This window comes from Triticum dicoccoides, chromosome 3A (assembly GCF_002162155.2).
Source record: "Triticum dicoccoides isolate Atlit2015 ecotype Zavitan chromosome 3A, WEW_v2.0, whole genome shotgun sequence".
NCBI lineage: Eukaryota > Viridiplantae > Streptophyta > Magnoliopsida > Poales > Poaceae > Triticum > Triticum dicoccoides.
This window is the reverse complement of record NC_041384.1, coordinates 166,243,448-166,261,372: the sequence shown is the minus strand read 5'-3', so window position 1 is coordinate 166,261,372 and position 17,925 is coordinate 166,243,448.

Sequence of the window (17,925 nt, the reverse complement as noted above, 5' to 3'; positions counted from 1 at the left end):
GACCCCGTGGTGTGGAGGGCAGGATGAACAGTAGACGGTGGAGGGGTGCCCGTGGAGGGGTGGTTGAACAGGACCCCGTGGTGTGGAGGGCTGGATGAACAGTAGACGGTGGAGGGGTGGTTGAACAGTAGCCGATGGAGTAGCGCGCGGTGGAGGCTGGATGAACAGGAGCCCGTGGAGGCTGGAGGAGGTCGACGGTGGATGAACAGTAGCTCGTGGAGGCTGGAGGGGGTCGACAGTGGAGATGAACAGTATCCTGTGGAGTCCCGTTTTGTGGTACGCCACACCCCTCTCGATGAACAGGACCCCCGTTTCGACCGTAGCACTCCAACACAAGTCCGTTTCGTCCGTTTTGCGGTACGCCACACCCCTCCCAATCAACAGGACCCCCGTTTCGACCGTAGGAGGTCCGTTTCGTCCGTTTTGCGGTACGCCACACCCCTCCCGATCAACAGGACCCCCGTTTTGACCGTAGGAGGTCCGTTTCCTCTATTTTACAGTACGCCAGACCCCTCCCGATCAATAGGACCCTGTTCCGAGCGTAGGAGGTCCATTTCCTCCGTTGTGCGGTACGCCTGGCCTCGTTTCCATCACCTGTTCCGTCCAAGCCCTCCCGATGAACACGACCACGCATTCCGTTCCGACCCAGCCAGTTGGCTCCCACACGTTCCGTTGCCTCCCGATGAACACGATGCATTCCGTTGCCTCCCCACGAACACGACGCTTTCCATTGCCTCCCCATGAACACGACGACGACGCTGTTTCTCCGTTCCGACCCAGCCATGTACACGAGCCCTGGCCATACGTATGCTCGAGTAGGCGTTCGAGACCCCGCCCGTATGTACACATACGTGGCCATATTTTCTTTCTTGCACCCTGGCCGCTGTACGTACGTGTACATGCTACGTGCGCGCCTCTACTACGACACGTACGCGCCTCTACTACGACACGTGCGCGCCTCTACATCCACCAGTATATATGTACATACATGTTCGCGACCAGAATGACAACGCTACGTATGCTTCGACCAGGTGGGTCCCAACTGTCAGGCACTTCCTTGCCTGCGAAGATGTAGCTGGTGGGTCCCAGCAGTCAGGGGGGCGAATCGTTTTTTGCTCGGACGCACTTCCTTGCGTGCGAAGATGTAGCTGGTGGGTCCCAGCAGTCAGGGGCAAACGTTTTTTTCATGAAATACAGTGGCCCGTCCGGTGGGTCCCCGTTGTCAAGTGGAGGAATAATTATTTTGCACGTAATAAGGAGGCAATTCCTTGCTGCGGCCGTGGACCCAGCTGTCAGCCTCTCCACGTACAGTCCACGTCTGATGGAAGCCGTTCCTTGACCACGTTGACCACACCGCACCGAGAGCACCAGGACGGTGGACGACGGCGAGGCCTAGGAAGGGGACGACGCAGAGCCGGGGAAGACGCGACAGTTGATGCCCACGCGTAGAGGAGTACGAGGGTTCACTGGTTCGCTGTGGTGTGAGGCTGCCATCGTCGCAGAATAACAGGGGGTGTGGGTGAGTAGAGGGATGGCTTGGCTAGCGGTGGGAGTAGTAGGGGGCGGTGAGGCCTCCGCCGCATCGCAGCCGGCCGCGGGAGGCAGGAGCACGAGGCACGACCGGCGCTGGTTTGGGCGGCTGGAGCAAGAAGACCAGAGGTTGAAGAAGCACTACGGCCCTTGGATGGACATTGTACGGTCACTGGAGCTAGAATCGTGCATATTGACTAAGTTGACAAAGCCCTCCGTCCCTGTCAACTTAGTAGGCCCACAAGTCAGCCTGCAACTATACTAGGTCCCAGCTAACAGGGGGAGTATTCATTTTTTTGTGCGTAATAAGGAGGCACTTCCTTGCAGGCGAAGATATAGCTAGTGGGTTTAAGCTGTCAGCGGCGGTAATGTTTTTTTCACGAAATACAGAGGCCCTTTTGGTGGGTCCCGGATGTCAGGTGGAGGAATTATTATTTTGCACGTAATAAGGAGGCATTTCCTTGCGTGCGGCCGTGGACCCAGCTGTCGGCCTCTCCACGTACAGTCCACTTTAGATGCTTGTCGGTCGTTGACCACATTAACCAGGCCGCACCCAGAGCACCAGGGCGGTGGACGACGGCGAGGCCTAGGAAGGGAACGACACGGAGGCAGGGAAGACTCGGCAGTCGTTTCCCACGCGGAGGGGAGTACGACTGTACGAGGGTTTACTGGTTCGTCTGCCGTCGCCGGAGAATAACAACAGGTGTGGGTGAGTAGAGGGATGGCTAGGCCAGCGATGGGAGTACGGTGGGGTGGTGAGGCCTGCACGGTAGCACAGCCGGCCACGGGGAGGAGGGAGCAAGCAGTCCCGCCGGTGCTTGTTTGAGCGGCTGGAGCAGGAAGAGCAGAGATCGAAGAAGCACGATGGCTGTTGGATGGACATCCAACAGTCAGTGCTTGTGCGTCAACCTTTTTTTAGGAAAGCCTCAAATCTGTGGAAAACAACATACAACCCATCTGCCATTATCTCTAATAATTTACAGCCCATTTGCTAATTCTTAAGGTTTTTTTGGAGCCCATATTCTTTTTTTAGCATTACAGCCCATATTGTGGCCACGGTTAAAAAATTATACGAAATTTTGCATATTTCGGTGCGGTCCGAACTGTTTTTAATCCCGAAATTTCGACTCATATTCAAACTGATTTTAAAAATAAATGTATATCAATATAAAATCCAACAAATTCTCCACACATAAAAATTAATGTAATTTAAAATCTTGAAATGAAAAAAATATATTTGAAACTAATTGCCGGTTTGATGTGTTTTAAAAATGTACAGCCCATTTCTCATTACTGATGGGCCATTTTCTCGGCCAGCCGAATGAAAGCTCTCCTCATCTTGAAAGATTTGCAGCCCAACAGGCTTGACAAAGCGACTTACTTGGCAATTCACAAAAATACTGGGCTGTGGCCATGGACCCAACTTCAGCCTCTCCACGTATAGTACTCCTCTGATGGAAGTCGTTCCTTGACCACGTTGACCACGCCACGCGGAGAGCACCACGGCGGTGGACGATGGCGAGGCCTAGGAAGGGGACCCGAGGAAGACGCGACAGTGGAAGCCCGCGCGGAGAGGAGTACGAGGGTTCATTGGTTCGGCTGCGGTGTGAGGCTGCCGTCGTCGCAGGGCCTGGCCAGCAGTGGGAATAGTAGGGGGCAGTGAGGCCTCTGCGGCAGCACAGCCGGCCACGGGAGGCAGGAGCATGCGGCACGACCGGCGCTGCTTTGGGCGGCTGGAGCAAGAAGACCAGAGGTTGAAGAAGCACTACGGCCGTTGGATGGACATCGTACGGTCACTGGAGCTAGAATCGTTCGTATTGACTAAGTTGACAAAGCCCTTCGTCCCCGTCAACTTAGTAGGCCCACAAGTCAGCCTCCCACCAAGGTGGGTCCCAGCTAGCCGGGGGAGTATTCATTTTTTTGTGCGTAATAAGGAGGCACTTTCGGTGGGTCCGAGCTGACAGTGGGGGGAACGTTTTTTTGCGAAATACGGTGGCCCGTCCGGTGGGTCCCAGCAGTCAGGGAAACGATTTTTTTCGCAAAATACTGGTGGCCCATTCGGTGGGTCCCCGCTGTCAGGTGGAGGAATAATTATTTTCCGCGTAATAAGGGGGCACTTCCTTGTGGCTGCCGTGGACCCAGCTGTCAGCCTCTCCATGTACAGTACTCTTCCGATGGAAGTTGGTCGTTGACCACATTGACCACGCCGCGCCGAGAGCACCACGGCGGTTTAAGATGACGAGGCCTAGGAAGGGGACGATGCGGAGCCAGGCAAGACGCGGCAGTGGATGCCCACGCGGAGAGGAGTACGAGCATTCACTGGTTCGGCTGGGGTGTGAGGCTGCCGTCGCCGCAGAATAACACGGGGTGTGGGTGAGTGGAGGGATGGCCTGGCCAGTGGTGGGAGTAGTATGGGGGCAGTGAGGCCTCCGCGGTAGCACAGCCGGCACAGGAGGCAGGAGCAGGCGGCACGACCGGCGCTGCTTTGGGTGGCTGGAGGAAGAAGACCAGAGGTTGAAGAAGCACTATGGCCGTTGGATGGACATCATACGGTCACTGGAGTATTGACTAAGTTGACAAAGCCCTCCGTCCCCGTCAACTTAGTAGGCCCACAAGTTAGCCGAACAATATGGTGGGTCCCAGCTAACAGGGGGTATTCATTTTTTTGGGCGTAATAAGGAGGCACTTCCTTGTGTGCGAAGATATAGCTGGTGGGTCCGACCTGTCAGCGGGGGAACGTTTTTTTGCGAAATACAGAGGCCCTTACTGTGGGTCCTAGCTGTCAGGTGGAGGAATCATTATTTTGCACGTAATAAGGAGGCATTTCCTTGCGTGCGGTCGTGGACCCAGCTGTCAGCCTCTCCACGTACAGTCCACTTCCGATGGATGTCGTTCATTGACCACGTTGACCAGGCCACGCCGAGAGCACCAGGGCAGTAGACGACGGCGAGGCCTAGGAAGGGAACGACATGGAGCCAGGGAATACTCGGCAGTTGTTTCCCACGTGGAGGAGTACGAGGGTTTACTGGTTCGTCTGCCGTCGCCGGAGAATAACGGCATGTGTGGGTGAGTAGAGGGATGACTAGGGCAGCGATGGGAGTACGGTGGGGCCGTGAGGCCTACGCGGCAGCATAGCCGGCCGCGGGAGGAGGGAGCAGGCAGCTCCACCGGCGCTTGTTTGAGCGGCTAGAGCATGAAGAGCAGAGATTTAAGAAGCACGACAGCCGTTGGATGGACATCCAACAGTCACTGCTCTCGTGTGTTGACTAAGTTGACAGGGCGTTGTGTGTGCGTCAACCTTTTTTTTATGAAAGCATACGCGTCAACCTCTAGTAGGCGCACAAGTCAACCTCAAATCTATGGAAAACAACATACAACCCATCTGCCATTATTTCTAATAATGTATAGCCCATTTGCTAATTCTTAAGAATTTTTTTGGAGCCCATCTTTTTTTAGCATTACACCCCATATTGTGGCCACAGTTAAAAAGTATACAAAATTTTGCATATTTCGGTGCGGTCAACTGTTTTTAATCCAGAAATATCGATTCACATTGAAACTATTTTGAATAATAATTTATATAAATATAAAATCCAAATAATTGTCCACGCATAAAAATCAATGGAATTTAAGATCTTGTAACGAAAAAAAATTGAAACCAATTCCCGGTTTTATGGGTTTTAAAAATGTACAACCCATTTCTGGGCAAACCGAATGAAACTCTCCTCGTCTTGAAAGATTTGTAGCCCAGCAGGGCCAATAAAGCAAGTACGCTTTGTTTGGGTATTTCTTTAAAACAACAGAACTGGGCTAGCCATTTTTAGCAAGAAAAAAACACAACTAGGCTCATGATGTGGTAAACATAAATAAAACCCTGGCTAGACGGGCCACAGCCCCCACACAGCCCCATTGTTACCCTGACCCGTCGCTAAAACTAGTATAAATAACAACTACTTGTTCCTCAAAAAACACTGCGCGACTTGCTAGGTCCCTGGTGTCAGCCGCTCGTAGTGTAATTCTCTCGTTTATTGACTACATTGACAATGGCGTGAGCCCCAGATGTCCAACCATTAGGAGGAAGCATATTTTTGGGCTTGTACTATAGAGGCACTTGCTTGCGTACTGCCATGACGCTGGTGGGTCCCTACTGTCATCCTCTCCACTTACAGTCATCTCCTTGTTCCTCTCGGTTGTTGACGATGTTGACAACGCAAGAGGGCGGCGCACCGCGCACGGCGAGCGAACCAAGGCCGCAAGGCGGAGGACGACGGCGAGGCCTCGGACGGAACGAACATGAGCCATTGAAGATGCGCCGGTCCAGTCGCTGGTGGAGGGGAGTACGAGGGTTGACTGGTTCGGGCGCGGGTGCGTGTTGGGGCTGACGTCGCCGGAGAATAACAGGACATGTGGGGGAATAGAGGGAGGGACTGGCCAACTTTGGAGGGTACGTATGGTAGGGCGGCGAAGGCGCAGCCAGCCATGGGAGGCGGGAGCAGGCAGAGCCGACGGGGTGGTTTGGTTTGGGCGGCTGGAGGAATAAGAAGACAAGAGATAGAAGATACACGACATATGTTGGATGTCAATCCAACGGCTGGTAGGCAGAATCGTTTGTTGACTGGCTAGTAAGTCGACACCACCTTGGATAGGCTATTTCCTCGCGGGTCCCAAATGTCAGAATCCAAATCTGTCACGGTCATGCAGCCTTTCCTATGAAAATTTACAGTCCATTTGATGTGCTAGTTTGAAATAAGTTTGTGGGTGCTGGTGGGGGCTAATCACTTGGCTTCTGTAATGCATAGTGAGCTCAAGCAGCCAGCGAGAGTGATGCCATTTGCCTTGTTTCAAAGAAAATATGACAGTCACAGCCGAGTTGAAAAGGGCAGGAACATCTAACCCCAGCTTACAAACTGTACAAAAGCACAAGGGTTAATTGTTCATCAGGTTTACAAAAAAAACAGATTGAAAAGGGCAACAACATCTAACTCCAGCACTGTTTTCGGCAGTCACAGTCAAATGGATCGGTCAGGTCCATAGAATGAACATCCTGGGTCATAAAATTTACTGGATTATGACCACAGTATGTTGTAAATAGAAGCCCGACACGTTCAGAAGCTCTTTTTCCCACCTGAAACTCCTTTTTTTGCTCTTCGACATACCCATCCGTCAATTCAGTAAATATATGGGCTTTTGAATTGATTTTATTATTTACTAGTGTGGATGGGCTGTTTTGTCTTGGGCCCAGAGAAACAATTACTACTAGTACACTGGAGACACTCTACAGCTACCCAGAAAAACAATTACTACTAGTACAGTGGAGACACTCTACCGCTTCTGGCTCCTCCTAGGTCATTGAAATGTCTCCCTCTACTGAATGCCGTTATAATTTTGTTCACCGACATGCGGGCCATGCAGTGCGTGGGCCCAAATGCCATCCACCAAATTAGAAGGCAGTATGCAGGTGGAGAGTCACCCCAGTCGTAGCGCGGCAGTAACGAGCCGTCGCATCACAAAACCCCACCTCCCCACAGTCTAAGTTTGACGGACGAAGCAACCATCATTTCACTCTTCGCTGAATCCCCTTCTCCCTCACCGTCTTCAAGAAAGGCAACACTGGCATCTGCCACTGTTCTTCTCTCCGAACGAAGGGAAGGTAAGCGGATCTGTGATGTTGGTATATTTTCGTTCAGAGAGAAAAAAGAACTTTTGCAAAGCAGTAACCGATCCTCACTCTCTTTTTTGTTTCATTGTCATTGCGATTGTGTTTTCCTTTCAGTGGTCTCCTAGTATTCGTTAGTTTCATGATGGACCAAGGAGAACCAGGCAAAGATATGCCGATATTGGAGCAGACGCGGGAGGCTGATCCCCACGAGATAGAGAGCTCCAAGAAGATGGAGGCAACCACCGAGCCGACCCCAGATACGCTCACGGCCACTATTGAGATGGTCAACGCCTCGTTTGAGGTTACAGCCCCCGTGGCACTGCAGGATTAGTTTTCCCCCTTCGAGGACGTGTCCCCCCCGCTGAGCTGCCCAAGGTGATTTCCTTCTTTGCCGATCTCGATTGTGGTTTTTCATCTAAGTATGTGGTGATTTTTTTTAGAAAAGGAAGTATGTGGTGATTAATAATGCAAAAGTTTATTAGCTTCGATGCCATGCTATACATAGTGGTTTAAATAACTTGTGTTTCTTATACTGAAAAGTAATTCAGAATTTGTTTCTGTTTGAATTAGAGCCCTGATGCAGACAAGGATTGTGTGGTTGTACATGTCATTCGCTATGAGGCGGACGACCTGAATATATGCACTGGGAAAACAGAGTTCTTAGGCTGTTGGATCCTGGAAGCCATTTGCGGTTATAGCAATGAAGAGTTGTATTCCAGCCTCACTGTTGTCAGGCGTGTTGTCCAGGGTGTACTGAAGCACAAGAAGTTCAAAGCTACTCCTTCATTTGTGAGGCATACTGTTCTTGTCAAGCTTACGTAGGAAGATGACGTGGCATGCCTCCACAAACTAGTTTATCACTGGCAAGGCCACAAGGTTGTCTTCATGAAGGTTCACAGGATTGAGCTGCTGCGAGACGTCCTCGATGATGTTCATGGCAAGGTCCGTCTTGTGTCAAGCCCAAATTAGATCGAGGCATGAAATAGTTGCCCCAGCTAGTGTTTAATAGTAGTTTGGATTGTGTCTAATTATCTGAACCTTGCCTGTTATCGACCCCTCTGAGGCTAGTACTCTGTTTGAATCCGTCTATGGGAACTGCTGCTACTTTTGTGTGCCTATGAATCATGTGAGAACCATCGTAATTGTTGCCGAGACAGATGTGTCCTCACTAGTTTTTTCATGAATATGGCATGGTAAGACATAAGTTGTCATGGTTTATCATACGAGCAGTGTGTGTTTTGATGAAATAGAGCACTCATTTGAGAACCGTGCGCTGACGTATACATAAGTACTTGTAAACACTGTTGGTGCTACCCCACATGTAAGCAGTTGTGCAAAACACAACATATTGGCTCAGCTCGCTTCAACACTAGGCTATCGACCAACTAACAATCAACAATCTGCTGTCTGACATATAAGCAACTATGTATCTTGGTACAGTGGTTCATGCAGTTAATTGAGGCCACAATGTAATAAATTCCAAACGTTCACACGCTAGTCCAGCGCTCCTGTGGAACACTCACATTAAACTCATCTTCATAAAAAACTTGAAAAGCAAAAGTTAAGCAATTTTATACATCTCAATGATTGATAGAACATAATAAACATATACTAGTTCACAACAAAAGACAAAGTTGTGAGAAGGTTTACAAATCAGGAAAAAACAAGCAAGGCTTCTCTGAGCAAAGGGCCTCCCGGCAGGCTTAAATTTCTTGGAGTTCACTCTGGTTTTTTCTTGTTGTCACCATCCAGGGTTAGGTTCTCTCATTCCAGAATAACCAATTATAATTGTGGTCTCAGCTAGAATGCTGAACTGAACCATGTAGTGTATTGACCAGCGGAAATGCTTGTGCATTCCACTAAATTTAAGCACCGCTATTTTCAGAAATAAGCAGACCACAATGCCTCTTGTCCGCGCACCTGTCCAAAAAACCGCCGTGCAGCCGTGCCAGCTAGTCCTCGGTCCATGGATGAACTGGTAGAAAGTGCATTCCGGACTAGGATGCAGTTGTTTTCGCTCGTCCCTGCACTGCAATCAGGAAGTAAAACGTACGAATCAGCTTCTTTTAGATTGCATTGGTCATTCTACCTTAACTACTACCAATGTAGGGATACCTTGAAGACGGGAGGTTAGACGACGACGACGAGGGATAGCCATCTCATTTTGCATAGTTGTACTAAAACTGAGGTGTGTGCTTTTGATTGCGCGGATAGAAACGATACGGAGATAGACATCCCAAAATGAGATGGAGACAGACATCCCTGTTTGCGCAAATACGAAATACGGTTATTGAAACAGTGACAAATATTACTACTTTCCCCCGTTTCCTCTTAGAACCAAGTCCTAGATTCATGCTACAACTTTCCCACTTTCTTCCCTGTTTGAACCAACGCTTTGAGTCGACTGTATGAACTAGCTTTACTTCTAATAATAGTAGAAGTTTAGGTGGCTTTGGAACAGCGGACGAAAGTAGAAAAGGATCCACACAAAGGGAGCTGGGGCAGTAGAGCAAGGCAGGTTTCGAAGGAATATATACCTGAGGGTCGTCGGCATGTGGCAAAGACGGCGTCAGGAGGCCACATCTTGGCCACAATACCACAGGGAGGAAGAAGGGGTCGGAGGCCCTCTCGAGCCGGCGCTCTCTCGGAGAGAACAGCACGACCGCCGATCGGGACGCGCGGGCAGCCGTTGGTCTCCTCCCTCGCCACCGACGACAGCATGAACGATGCACCTACACCCCTGCCCCGGTCGAGGTTGTCCGGTCGGATTTGTGACCAGCCGTGAGCTGAGAGAGAGTGTGGCCACCTATGTGTTGCTTAGATCTGGAGAGCATGAGAGAGTGAACGAGAGGAACCCTAGTAAAGCAAGCGCTAAGGCTCCTACTTTTATATATAGTGGAGTGATTTTGTTGTACCAGCTTCAAAAAAATGCGCTCCTATGTGTACCCGCGAGTGGGTGTGAGAGAAGTAGTGCGTGCGTGCACCGCTTCTCTTCGTGAGAGTACAATATACTATGCCCAAAGAACGTTCGCCGCAAGAGTAATAGTATAAGTGTATGATGTGTGAGCTAAAATAAAATGTGCGCGTCGTCTTTTGTTTTTTAGAAATTCTGAGGGTAGGGTGTGAAGAGCACATATGTGCGTGACGTCTACCTGTAGATAGACGGTGGTTGCGACGTGCGAGTCTGAGAGAGGACTCGGGAGAGTCATGACTTGTGAGGGTGCGTGTGCGTGAGAGAGAGGGGGGCACGTATCAATGCAATGCGTGTGTCCGTAAATCATTATTCGACAAACGTTCGCCACAAGCCTTTTCCTAACGAATGCCGTAAGAACTGTTAGATCGGCATCCGACAGTGTTAGTTTTGCCATGTCATTTAACAAAACCGCCATTCCTCCTACACACAAATCTTCCATGTGAGTGTTAGCAACTGCCGTATGCTCCCTCCGTTCCAAAATGCAGTGCGTATAGCTTTATTGAAAATTTGAACCTCGCAAACTTTTACCGAGTTTTCGTGTACCAAATTGCACATGTAGAATACCATGTATATATCATTTCATTCATCTTCGAGAGGTAACTATAAAGATGGGTGAGGAGTCTACAAAGCAAGACCATCATATCACCCGAAGCAATTTCAAGCATCCTTTAGTGTCGAGGAATATCATAGGAACTCTATATGATATGATTTTTATAGGATTTTTTTCCTTTAGAGCCAATTGGTTCATAGGAATAGATTCATACACTCCACATTTCAAAGGAAATAAACATGATATCATTTCTATAGCTTTAGAGCCACTTGGTTCGTATGAATGGATTCCTATACTCCCTTAATTTCAAAGGAAAATAAACATTAGCGTATATTCAATAGAAAAGTTCCTATGAGATGAACCAAATTACATCTCTTTTCTAATCCCTCCTCATAGGAATTGAGATACATGTCATCTCTAGATTCAATAGAAAAGTTCCTATGATGTGAACCAAATGACATCTCTTTTCCAATCCCTACTCATAGGAATTGAGATGCTCCATGTCATCTCTTTCCCTACAACTTCCATGTATACATCTTCTATTCCTAAATAGATAGTACAACCCACTAGTAGCTTTTTTCCAAAACATGCAACTATGGCACAAGAACTATATAGTGTGCCAATAACTTTGAAAGATGGTCGCTGGATGAAGCTAACCCGACAGTGCAGAGATAGGCAAATCCAAGCACTACTGGCCATTGGATATCATCAACATTCCACCAGATCTGCCACATGTACAATTTAGAAGACTCCCTGGTTGAACTTAAGCATAATGCACAAACCTCAAAACACAAGCACTTCTCCTTTGTTCTAGAATCTTCTGTATCATAATTGATTCTTTTTTCTAAATGAATTGCCATTATTTGTTTTTTACTTTATGATTTACAATGTACAGCCCCATGAATCTTAACATTTTTATAAAACTAATTGATTTTGAATGAGATGAACTATAAGAACTAAACGAACATCTACATCATGCATATATGACTCAAAGCTTTACATGCTATAGTGTGTATTTATTCATAATTTGGTTTCGAAATCTCATGCGTTTAATACATGTGCACCTTACTAGTTTTGAGTAGAGTAGCAAATTTCACGCGGCCCCGGGTATATCAAAATGCAGGGCCCATGCATCATTGCCTTTCGGTCGAACCTACGTCCACAATTTTTTTTACGTACTATATCTCCACTGGTCCCTGAACCCAAAATGCTGCCTCGTTCCCGTAAAACCAAGCGGCCCACACATATTTAAGGCATTGACTCGAACCCATTTACTACTACATGTCCCCGCACGCCGTAGTACTCCTACAAACCCTACCGCCGCACTCATCATCGGTTTTCTTCAAGAGGACGAGGGAGAATCCTATTTGTAGTGGAGGCGCTTTAAAAAAAGGATCTGTGGTGGAGACCCCTACCCTAGGGTGCCCTAGGTAGCTGCCGCACGCATCATTGTTTTCTCTTTTCTTTATGCTCTTGCGCCCTAGAGTGAAATGATGGTTGCTTCATCCGTCCAGCTTAATGTAGGAAAGGTGGGGCTTTGTGATTTGACCCCTCATCACTCATTTTCTACTACTGCGGCGCTACGATCGGGGTGCCTCCAATTCCAACCGCTGCTCTGAACTGTAATTTGGTGCATCGCACGTGGAACAAGATGGTGGATGAGCCACATGTCGGCCAAAGGGGTCCTGTTAAGTGTGTCGCCATTTCATGTGCGGACTGACCCTGCTTGAGTTGCTACGCCAACACGACAGGAGCAGCCTACCACTTGGTTTTGCTCCTTGGTGAATCCCAACTATATTGATCTAAAAAGATACGTGCTGAACTACCCTCTCCATCTCGGTTTTTATTTATTTTTAGGTGTCTCGGTTTATAGGGCTAGCACGTAGTTCTAGGTCATCCATTTGACTAACTAAATATGAGTTACTATGTCACAAAAAGTATATCATTGGATTCTTAAGCAGATGTAGTTGTATTTAAAAGTTGAGGGCAGGGCTTTCCCTGCGCAGTAGGAAGGGAAGTTCCACCTAGTCGGTTTGATAGAGACGCGAGAAGACGAGGGAGTAGGCTGCTGCAAACGTAGGGCTGTGTGATTTGACAGCGAGTTACTGCTGGACAGGTGGGGCCCCGTGATTTGACTTTCCATTATCATTTTAACTGCGGCGCTACGACCGGCGTGAGTCTCCCGATTCTTGACCACCTCCATACAGGTGCCTCTCCCAATGCTCCACCATGTAGTAGAGGCTGGCTCTTGCATGAGAGCCCACTTCTCCACTTTTTCCTTGCCTCTCTTTCCTCCACATATGCAAAAATGCCATGTAAAGCGCACTATTGTACTTACTTTTACTTGCTCCTACATGTTCTTAAGCTTGCCACATAGGCATAAAGTCTGATGTGGCAAGTTAATCAAGAAGAGAGAGACTAGTTTGGTGACCCAAGGAAGAAACGGTGCTAAGTGCGTGTACCTAGGTGAAAAGACAATTTTGAGTCTATAGCTAATTAAATGAAGCAAACTTAGCAACACCATTTCATTGGAAGAGGTCACTCCTTGGCAAATGCAATAAATACTAGTACTCCCTGTGTCCCATAATATAAGAACGTTTTTGGCACTACACTAGTGTCAAAAACGTTCTTATATTATGGGACAGAGGGAGTACGAAGAAAGAGATAGAGAGAAGTAAAATAAATAAATACACTTATAGCCAACCTTATAGCCAAAACCTTGTTGTAGTATGAGTGACTAAGTGATGACTATGTATGACATGCCAACATCAGATAGCCTAACACACCGTGTTAAATCTCCAAGGGCGCGACTGCACGAGCGACGCGACGGTCGTGGTAGGCGCGACCACGATACGGGCTGCTGGCAGCCCTTGGATCTGAGATCAAACGGTCGCATGCTAAGTTGCCGAAAATTTGTAGAATAACCCTCCAGGATAGGATATTCACCCATAGGTATGGAGTCATGCCATGCAACCATTCGATCTCAGATCCAAGGGCTCTCGGAAGCCCATATCATGGGAGAATGGAAAGCCACTACCCTGCCGTTCGCACAATGGCAGTTCGCTCCTACTCGTCCCCGCACGTCCTTCAATACTACGGCGGTTGGCTCCTAGTCGTCCCTTCCATTCACATTACGATAGTTCCACTAATCCTAACCCTCCTCCCAAATCCATGGCGTCCCAAATCTCCTCGATCGACGGTGAGTACAAGGTTAGAACCAGCACCGACGATGAGTTCGACGTCATCTACACCCGTTCTTCCATGACGGTGAAAGGATGCCTTTCTCGCTTCAGACGCATGTTCAAAGACTCAGATGATGAGTGGGTCGCTGGGCTACATGTGGAGTACACCACAGTCCTGGGACGAGAGAAGGATCTAAAGGACGAAGAGAGGAAGAAGCCCACCGTGATCCAGGTTTGCGTGCATGACTTATGCTTAGTCTACCACATATGCCATGCCGATGTTGAGTGCCAGGATTTTAAGGACTTCCTCGAGAGCAACCTAGTCAAATTCGTTACTGTAGACTTTGGTAACGACAAAGAAGTCCTGCGTCGGATAGGACTCGTTGTAGGCAACACCTTCGACCTCTAGAAGAATCGGCTGGTGTCCTCTCGCCAGCCTTCAATGCTGACCTTGGCAGGAGCCATGGTTCATCCTTCATACGGTAAACTGGAGAAACCTCCATACACGTTTCATCGTCATGCATGGCAGCGGAATGTACTAGATATAGACCACACCCACTACGCTGCAATGGATGGCTACCTTTGCTTCAATATCTACAAGGGTTGGATGAAGAGCAACAGCCAAGTGTGCGGTTCAAGCAAAGAAGTATCGGCCAAGAGGAAGAGGGACAAGGACGAAGTCGAGGATGTGGACGAGGACTCCGAGTAAGGTGGCAGTGTCGTTGCTCATGGTGGTTCTAAAATTCTAATGCAGTGTCTACCGGATTAGTTGCATAGTTTAATTTCAGGTGTGCTTAGTTTAATTTGAGGGGTGTGTTGTGCTGAGCCCCTAGCAGAACTATGTTATGTTTCTTCTCATTACTTTAATTCTTCAGTATGTACATACTACTAATATTTCTTTAATAGAATTTAGCACCCCAATTAAGCATGTACTAGCTTTTTTAATAGTACTATATGCACAATTTGGCGACGAGCACTCTCTATATGTACCACTTTCTTTTAATTTCAATTTTTGCTCCATGGCGCAATCCATCGATAGTACTACTATACAAAAGTATACATTTTTTAAAAGTCTAGAGTACTATTCATCACATATATAGCCAGTTAAATTCTCAACCTAGAACGACTTGCATGCCATGTAGTAAACCGATATGGAGGAAGTATAGTAAAAATGAGGTGATTTTACCGAGCGATCGGCGAGGGAGCATGGCCTGTCATGCGGTCCCACGTGTCATGATGTACCAAGGCGATGCGCGTGTCTCTCTTGAGGCAGAAGAAGTACTACGTGGTTTGAGATGATGTCGAACCGAAGTGTGAAATAATGGTTGCTTCGTCCGTCTGGGAAGGTGCGGCATTGTGATTTGACGTCTCATTGCTCATTACTACTACTGGGCCGGTACGAGTGGGGTGCGTCCCCCCTGCTGTTCTACACAGTTATTTGGTGCTTGACACGTCGACTCGGTTGCTATATGTCCCACATGTCGGCGACAGGAAGTACATAATTCATCAAAGGGAGTGTCGACGAAGGAGTATACTACAAAATTCATGAAAGGGAGCGACTTAGTTTTGGAAAAATCTGTTTTTACGGAGTACGTACCCACTAGGGTTTATAGGGCTCATCTGAAAAACATTCGCTTTTCCGTTTGATAAGTCTCAATTCTACTATACTAGTAGTAGTACCATTACATGTTGGATTTCGAGGTGCGTTAGATCACCCGACGCAAGCAGTGTCAAAAGGAAACTAACCAATGCATGTACAAGTTCATGGAAATTTAGTGGTCATTCATGCATTTGTTCTAATTAATGCCTCAGTAAACATAACTTCTTGAGAAAAACGAGCGTACTAATTACTTGTGCAAACTACGAAATTAATTCGACCACTCACCGTCTACCTTGGTTGGAGAGATTTTGAAATTGAGCCATAAACTGGAAAGGAGGGAGTAGTAACTTTTGTCTTGATTACTATTTGTGGCCTTGTATAGATGCAAAATGTATTTTTTTATAGTCGCCTTGTATAAGTAAATGGAGGGAGTACTGACCAAAGTACGTAGTAGGGACGAGGAGTAAAGGGAGGGAGTAGTAAAATTTTCTCCTCGTGCTGCGAGCCATCGCGCGCGTGGGCGAGGGAGCGGGCATAAAGGCGTATAGTAGTACTCGTAAGCAAGCATCACCTCATCCTGCGAGCCACCGCGCCCGTGGGCGGGGGAGACGGTGTACTAAGCAAGCTTCTCCTCGTTCTGCGAGTTGACGGGACACATCAAAAGTACTCTAGTGTATAGAGCCTTGCCTCTAAGGTAGGCCCCACATGGTTTGCCTCTTTTTTAATTTAACATAACACGTCAAGTCGCAATTTGTTTGTTCACCCGTGGTAGACGATCCTCCCTCCACCAAGTGGACAACCAGTACGCGTGCCAAATTACCACCTGGGCTACCTTTTTCGTACAGAAATGAGCTCCACCGTGTACCCGCACGGGTGTGGTTGGGAAAGAGACAATAGTACGTACCTCTTCTCTTCGTGCACGTCCCCCACCTACGTGGGTGTGTGTGAGAGAGATACAAACCTAGACATAATGCGCCGTCCATCCCCATGCCTCCGCCCAGTCCGACCACCAGTCACCACCACGTCCCACTCCTCCTCACCTTATCTCTCATCTTTCTCCCTCCATTTTTATATACAAGGGGCCACTATCAAAATTACAATTTGCAGATATACAAGGCCACTAACACTAATCGATGCAATATTAATGGTGTTTGCCTCATGGTACTAGCAAAGGAGGACATTAATTATCCCTTGCATGCATGCGGGAGTTTGTAAAAAATGCATCTTGATGTTCCGTGCAATGCACGGGCATCTTGCTAGTCCATGAAAACAACACATGGCAAAATTCCACGGCGAATGAGGGATTTGAATATGTTGGGAGGGGCTGTTTGGATCTTGCCCGGGGTAGCCAAAATATTGGCGACCCTTTTGTCCACTGGTGCCTTTGCCACCGATGAACGAGGATTGGCTCGGGTGCTCATGCTGTCATGCATCCTCCAATGCGCACGTTGGACGAGCTCGCACGAGCTGTGTTTTTTTGTCCCACAACGCCGCCCGAGCCGCCCGCAGACCGACCGGCGACCCGCAAATTACGCCATCCAACCGTAGCCGCACACATTATGACAGCAACTCAACCAACCGGACGAAATTCACGCAAACACGTAGACAAACTGATATTTCATATAAACAACGACGAAAATCATATAAAATACCGGATTTTCATACAAACATGACGGATTTCACTACATTCAAATGAACTGCGCGGTGCTAGTTCTGGACAGCACATGTATATAATACCTGGCCTAAATGGTCGCCCACCGATCGATTTGTGCTCCTCATGTCCGGCAGCACGATCACCGGACTGCCGGGAGCCCCGGAGGTATATGCTTCAGCACAAAGGACGGTTCGCTTCCCCACTGCCCAACTGATATCATTGGCTGGTGCCGAAGATGATGGTGGCCGGCACCGGTTCGAGTTCATCACCGGCCACTACTTCGCCATGGCCGGCACCGGCTCGAGTTCATCCAAACATTCCCCTCTTCCATGGAGCCCATGCGGGGTCGACGAAGGTCCTCGCAACAAAAGGATCCGGCAAGACACCTGATGTGTACGCCGGCTCGCCTCCGCGGTGGCCTTCATGGGACCCAAGCGGTGGCGGCCTCCCGTGTTCTACTTCTCCTCGATGATGGTGGCGGACGCGGAGGCGCTGGCCACCGACTCGTCGCTCTCCGCGCACCCAGCTTCTGTCGCTGCTTGCATGGCATGGCCCCCGACATGGGAGTATCGGCCACAGAAACGGGAGACGCGGTACGAGGCGGTGGCGTGGACGGCAGCAATGATGCCCGTGCACCGCTCCTCGTCAAGATGGCCTGGAGCGGCAAGTTGCTAAACCGCGTGCCGGCTTGGGGCGGCAACTGGCTCTGTCGGGCGAGGGGAGGGAGGTGGATCAGCGAGCTGCATAGCTCGTATCCGGAGGGCTACCCAACCAAC